This window comes from Rattus norvegicus, chromosome 14 (assembly GCF_036323735.1).
Source record: "Rattus norvegicus strain BN/NHsdMcwi chromosome 14, GRCr8, whole genome shotgun sequence".
NCBI lineage: Eukaryota > Metazoa > Chordata > Mammalia > Rodentia > Muridae > Rattus > Rattus norvegicus.
In genome coordinates this window covers 98186205-98193224 of record NC_086032.1, presented here as the reverse complement: position 1 = coordinate 98193224, position 7020 = coordinate 98186205, and the positions used below count along the sequence as shown (strand labels likewise).

Below are 7020 nucleotides of genomic sequence, written 5' to 3'. Positions count from 1 at the left end.
CAACTCTGCCTCAGGCGGTGTCCCTCTCGTTGTAGCAGTTAGGGAGTTACTCAGTGATGCAGATTTTTACACAAAATGTCTCCCTGGAGGTCTGGAAGAGTTAGGAGTCTCCGCAGGGCCCACTAGACTTGTTATAGGCTGGGTTGTGGATATGGCGGGGGAACTCTGTCAGGAAACTTTAATTATGAGGTCTCGGATTTGCCCTGTCTTCACATTTGGCAATGGTTAGCAGGGACTGGGATATTTGTTTCTGCTTGGCAAATTCTTGTAGGACGCTACAGGCAAAGCGTGATTTCTTTCTTTTTTTTTTCTTTTTTTTTGTCTGGAGCTGAGGACTGAACCCAGGGCCTTCTGCTTGCTAGGCAAGCGCTCTACCACTGAGCTAAATCCCCAACCTCCAAAGCGTGATTTCAAAGGCATGTTTATATTGTTTTTGACAAGCTTTTAATCACTACACATACCAAAAAAATAATTGACATAGTATTTAGGATTTTAAAGCATTCGGTAATAAGACCCCATAAGAATACCCACTAGTAGTGCTTGAATTGCCTGCCTCTATGTGGGGTAGGATACTCTTAATAGAAAGGTTCAGAGAGTCCTGGCCGGAATGACAGCAACAAGGTGGGCAGTCTTTTGTATTGGGTGATTGTTGCTGTAAAAATAATATAATAAATAAAATGTTTTCTTTTATCCCCCACTAGATCCGGCACCACAGTGCCCCAAGATATCTGCTAGCAAAACCTCTCACCCACTCTGCTTCATCCCCTATCACACTGCTGAAGGTCTCTCTCTCTCTCTCTCTCTCTCTCTCTGAGCCTGGCAGCAATCTCTCTATCTCTCTACCTATCTAGTTCACAAGGTAGGTTTCCGTGCCAGAAACACATGTCCCAACTCTATGGTGGCCCAGTGTTTCCAGCTGCCTCATACTCTCTCCTCCTCTTCCTCCTCCTCCTCCTCCTCCTCCTCCTCCTCTTCCTCCTCCTCTTCCTCATCCTCTTCCTCCTCCTCTTCCTCCTCCTCTTCCTCATCCTCTTCCTCTTCCTCTTCCTCCTCCTCCTTTCAAAGCATACATACATGCTTTTTTTTCAAATATTTATTCATTTATTATATATGAGCACACTGTAGCTGTCTTCAGACACACCAGAAGAGGGCATTGGATCTCTATACAGATGGTTGCGAGCCACCATGTGGTTGCTGGGAATTGAACTCATGACCTCTGGAAGAGCAGTCGGTGCTCTTAACCGCTGAGCCATCTCTCCAGAACACACAACACAATAACCTCTGACCCAATTGATAAGATATAATTGCCCACCTAAACATACAACGCTCTGTACACATCCCTCCCTTAAGAACATTTATAACAACCTGTAAAGGCACAGTGTGGAATCATAACGTCAGTTTCCATGTTGTCTCCTAGCTACTCTGTCTCTCCTTCCCTCTTCCTTTCCCGTCTCCTCCCCTTCCTTCAAACTTTTCTCCCTCCCATCCTTCCTTCCTTCTCATCCAGTGACAGACCTCGTTCTGTCTTGTACCTGCCTCACCGGTGACATCATCCCACAGGTAATTAGGGTTCTAAAGTAGGAATACCTTGAAAACATCCTGAGGCTCTCTCTGTGCCAGGCCCTCATTTTGTGCCTCTCAGTGAGGCTGGTGCCTTTTCCTTTGCATTTGAACATTGAAACAGATATGTGTCCAATATGAGAGAGCTCTGTGCATGTTGCCTTTTATTTTCAAGGAAATATTTCCTAGTAATTCCTGTCTATCAGTTGCCTGGGATTGGTTCACCATACCTTCCCTAAGTCAACAGGAGTGCAGTGTGCTTATATCAATAGCTGTCAGTCAGCTCTGAAGTTGTGTACGAATCAAGATGCATTCCTGCGTTGAGAATGGGCAAAGCAGGTTCATGACCTGAATCTTGCACATATGTGTGGATGTCTGCCTAGTAATAGCCAACTGTGTCAGTGTGTGGTGTCCAGGAGCAGCTGCTGAGGCAAAAATTGTAATGTGTCAATAGGGTTCACCTTCTTTGAAGAGAAGTGGGGAGGAAACGGATTAGTTAGGGAAAGACGTTGAACTGTACAGCTAGCTTATGACTTTGATCAATGGTGGAACATTCTGGGAGGAGGCTTTACTGTCTCCAGTCTGCATTGGGCTGCAACAGTAAGGATTCTGTATCCATGAGAGTGCTGACTGAGTGCTGGGTTCTAGACAAAGGAGCTGCCTGCAGCTGAGGTGAACCAAGAAGGGTTCCTATGGCTAGACAGAAGGTCTAGGCATCTTGGTGCTATTCTCTCAGTCCAGCACACATAAATAAACAAATTCTTAAAAATGCATTTATTTAAAGGACACAATGGTCTTTTGGGCCATAAATGCAGAGGCCCCCTTCCTTCCTTCCTTTCTTTCTTCCTTTCTTTCTTTCTTTCTTTCTTTCTTTCTTTCTTTCTTTCTTTCTTTCTTCCTTCTTTCCTTCTTTTAATAAATGAAGTTAATGCACTTATTTTTCTGGTATAAAAACCCTTATGTGGTAGCCACAGCTGGAGCCTGGGTCCACTGAACAAAGACTCTGGTGCAAGTTTTCACAAGATGATCAGTGAATTCCCGATAAGGAGACTTGGTGAACACAGTCTCTTTCCAGAGGTCAGGGGTCTGGTAATTGTAGGTCTTGGAGGTGGCACCAAAGATGGCCTTGGCAAAATTGCCCAGGGTGGCAGTGCAGTCATCTATACTGACCATCATCAGAAGCTTCTTGGGCACAGGGGCAGAGACAGTGCCAGTGCCTCTGGGTGCAGGGATGAGACAAACCAGTGCAGAGCCACAGCAGCCTGTCACTTTCCAAGGCACAGGGTGGGGCTTGCCGATCTTGTCCCCCCAGTAGTCTCTTCGCACGGGGATGATGGAAAGCTTGGCCCAGATGATGGCCCCTTGGATGGCAGTGGCAACCTCCCTGGAGCACTTAACACCAAGACCAGCGTGGCCATTGTAGTTCCCAATAGTGGTGAAAGCCTTGACCCTGGTCTGCTGGCCAGCCAGAGTCTGCTTCTACATGACAGGGTCTTCAGAACCAATTCTTTTAGGGATGCGCCCAGGAAAAGTCAATAATCCTGCATTCCTTAATGGGCAGGGAGAACGGTAGATCTCCTCCAGGGACTTGATCTTCATGTCCTTAACCCTGGGGACGGGCATCTACTCCTTGTCTTCAGGTTTACCTCCATGAGCCCCACGGCCCCAACCAAGACCATGGCCTCGATCATGACCATGACCCCCATGACCACAGCCAAATCTTTGACAGAGGCCACAGTGGTTTCCTGATCCTGGGACCCCAGATCCTTCGGGCCCTCCTGCTGCCCTGGCAGGAGGAAGGAGAAGGAGAAGGAAGAAGGAGGAGGAAGGAGGAGGAGGAAGCAGCAGCAGCAGCAGCAAGGTCCTCTTTCTTCATTCTCATTTCAGTTACTGTGGAACAGCAGGCCTTATTGGCATACTAAGAGAAATAAAGCGATCACAAAAGCCAAATTTGGTAGGCATGGTGGTGAATGCCTGTAATCCCAGCTTTTGGGAGGTGGAGACAGAATGGTTGGGAGTCTGAGAGCAGCCTGGACCTCATAGTGAGGCCCCATCTCCAATACAACTAACAACTGTCAATCAGTCAAACAACCGAAGGCAACGAGAAAATGAAACGGTGGCTGGAGAAAGGGTTTAGATGTTAAGGGTGCTTGCTGCTCAGGAAGGACAGAAGCAGGGATCCCAGCACTCCTGTAACATGTTACAGGTACGCCTGAACCTCCAGTAATAGGGTGGGTGGGTGGGTGGGTGGGGGCTGAGATGGGGTCATTGGAACTTGTAGGATTCCATGCTACCTAACAAAACAAACTGGAAGAGACAGGAAAAAACAATTCACAAGCTCCAGATTCAGGGAGAGACCTTCTTCATGGGACTAAGACAGAGAGGACAGATCCCTGGTGATCTCTTATGGCCTCTGTGCACACACAGGCATGCAGCAGCACCTGCTGTCCTGTGCATGTATGTACGTGTGTGTGTGTGTGTGTGTGTGCATGTGTATAAGTGTGTGTGTGCATGTGTGCGTGTGTGTGTGCATGTGCATGTGTGTGTGTGTGCATGTGTGTGTACGAGTATTGCATGTATGTATGTGTGCATGTGTGTGTATGTGCCTGTGTGTGGGTGCATGTGCTTGTGTGTATATGTGCCTGTGTGTGTATGTGCCCGTGTGTCCATGTGTGTGTGCATGCATGTATGTGTGCATGTGTGCGTGTGTATGTGTGTGTGAGCATGTGTGTGCGTGTGTGCATGTGTGTGTGCATGTATGTGTGTGTATATGTGTGTGTGTGTGCATGTGTGTGTGTGTGAAATCAACCCAACCTACCCTTGTCTGCATCCTGTACTGACTTACATAAACTGTCTAAAGTAGTGGCCTTTGTGGAGACAGCAGAAGGTGGTTGCCAAGATCTGGGGTCTGGGTAGAGGAGAAATGTTAGAACGGTTACCTAAAGGTAAGAGTGTCTATTCTACAGGATGAAAATGTTCTGGAAGCCTCTCTCATAACAATTTGAGTGTATTTAGCATGGCTGAACCATAATGTAAAAAAAACGATAAGGTGGCAATTAAAAATTATTTACTTTTTCTTTCTTTAGTTTTGAGATTGTAATGTAATTACACTTCCCCCTTTCCTCCCTCCCTACCAACTCTCCCATATATACCCCTGTTGTTGTAAAAGTATATTAAATGTGTCTTTTTATTTTACCCGCTCTAGGTCTGGCGCCACAGTGCCCCAAGATATCCGATAGATATCTTAATCTCAGTCAGCAAAGCGTCTCACCCACTCTGCTGCATCCCATACTGCCAATGACTTCTCTCTGAGCCTGGCAACAATCTCTCTACCTTCCAGTTTCCAAGGCAGGCTGCCACCATGGCAGAAATGTACATCCCAATTCCGTGGCGGCCTAGTGTCTCCAGCCACCACTCACTCTCTTAAACTTAAATCGCCACATGAAAGAAAACACAGCACAATAACCAATGATCCAGTTGATAAGATATAATTGCCCACCTAGACATACAAAGCCCTATACACATCCATCCCTCAAGAACATTCACAACAACCTGTAAATACACAGAGTGGAATCTTTACGTCAGCCTCCATGTTCTCTCCATGGCGGCGTCTTTGCCATGTCTTTCTCTCCTCAGTTCCCTTCTCCTCCTCTTCCTTCAAACCTTTCTCCCGCCCATCCTTCCTTCTCGTCCAATGACAGGCCTCGTTCTATCTGGTACCTGCCTCACCTGTATGATGAGATCATCCCATATATCCCACCTTGCTGTCTTTTAAATTCATGGCCTCCTTTTCTGTTGATTGTCACCCCAAACAGCTGGTGAGGTGGTCCCTACTTTCTGAGGAGAAGGAAGGCTCACTCTTGTTCAGCCTGCACCTGCCATTCTATCATTTAGAGCACTTGTTTATACCCCGGGATTGCTACAAGTCAGTTGTCGATGTGAAGACCAAGATTCCTGCCTTCTAAATTGCTCTTTCAAAGCAAGATATCTCTTATTCTGAGGTTAATTCCTTTCTGTGTCTGTGCCGTGAAGTCTCTCAAGTCAGTGTCTACAGAAAGCCATTCTCAGTGCCCAAACTGAGGCAATGAAGGACCAAAGAGCTCAAGTCGGGGAGTCCCTCAGGTATCCTGACGTGCTGCCGGGTAGCTTCCGCTTAGAATGCCAGAAATACAGGGTCCATGTGTTTGTCTTGTATCTCGGGGCATCACTAGTCCAATAGGAGCCCCTAAAACATGTTTGAATCAGAAAGCGAGGAAATGAATGAACGGGGTACCTTGACTTGTGTCTTCCTCCATGTAAAACAGGGTTAATTTTTTTTTAGGGGTGATTACACCTTAAGTTATAACTCAAATTAAGTTTTTAAAAATTACTCATATTCCTTTTGGGCGTCCCATGTCCTTTCCTCACAACTTGCTCCCAGCAAAGGGTGCGCAATGGCTGATGGGATAGCTTTTTCAAAGGCTTTCGCTGCCTGCCCCGCTTGCGTTGTGAAATGGGAGGGCTGCTTTGTTAAAGGAATTTTCAGGTGCAATTTCTTGGGAGGGATTCTCTGAGGCAGCTTGGTCCCTTCCTGGGTCCCCAGGAAGATCCACTAAGCACTTAATCCACATTGCTCACTCTGAAGGTTGGCTCTGGTAATCCTTACTCTACCTGAATCATCGGGCTGTCAGGAGGATAAAGGGATGATGGATGGAGGACTCAAACATTAAAAGCTCCTCACACACGCAAACTGTTACTGTCCTTAATCCACAGCTGCTAGAGAGCTACCTCTCTCGGAAACAGCTCTACCTCTGAGGGGACAGGGACAGTCTGGGAAGAAGTATCATTTATGGGTTCCTTGTTTTAGAGGGAGCAAAGTCCCCACAGTGCGTACTGAAGGAACAGGATGAAAACTGTTCTTAGAGTTAGAACCCCCTCCAATGGCTTGGCCCCCACCAAGGCCTCTAGCATAGCACGCTCAGGGCAGGACACTGGTGGATGAGGGACAGACAGGATGACATAGCCTTGTCTTTGTGCTCCTGTCTCATGAGTTCGTGACAAGTCTTAGCTTGGAGCCAGTTTTTAAGCTTCTGGGGTGTGGTTTGGCTGTGTGAAGGGGGAAGAAGTTCAGGGATAGCGTGGAGTGTACGTGAGTGTACGTGAGAATTCTGGAGGCTGGGAGGAGTTAGGAGGCTGTAGCTTGCTCCCTGCTTTGCTCTTGCCTGAGGGTGGATGTAGGCAGATAGGTAGTTTCCTGGTGACCAAACCTTAGGTCTGCTGTGTTGTGTTCTTTTATCTTTTCAGCTAGGGCCCTGCTGTGTAGTTCTGACTGGAACTTGCTGTATAGACCGGGCAGGCCTCAAATTGACAGAAATCTGCCTGCTTCTGCTGGGATTAAAGGCCTGGCCCACCATACTTGGGCCATAGTATTCTTACGGCAGGTCTGATCTCATCAGGTATGGACCAGCTGCATGAAAAAAT

The 7020-nt window shown here is 47.2% G+C and overlaps 1 pseudogene; it reads right to left on the bottom strand.

The window, feature by feature from the left end:
* Nucleotides 1-2517: 2517 nt before the first annotated feature.
* Rps2-ps39 (ribosomal protein S2, pseudogene 39) lies at nucleotides 2518-4845 on the bottom strand (annotated as a pseudogene).
* Nucleotides 4846-7020: the final 2175 nt, after the last annotated feature.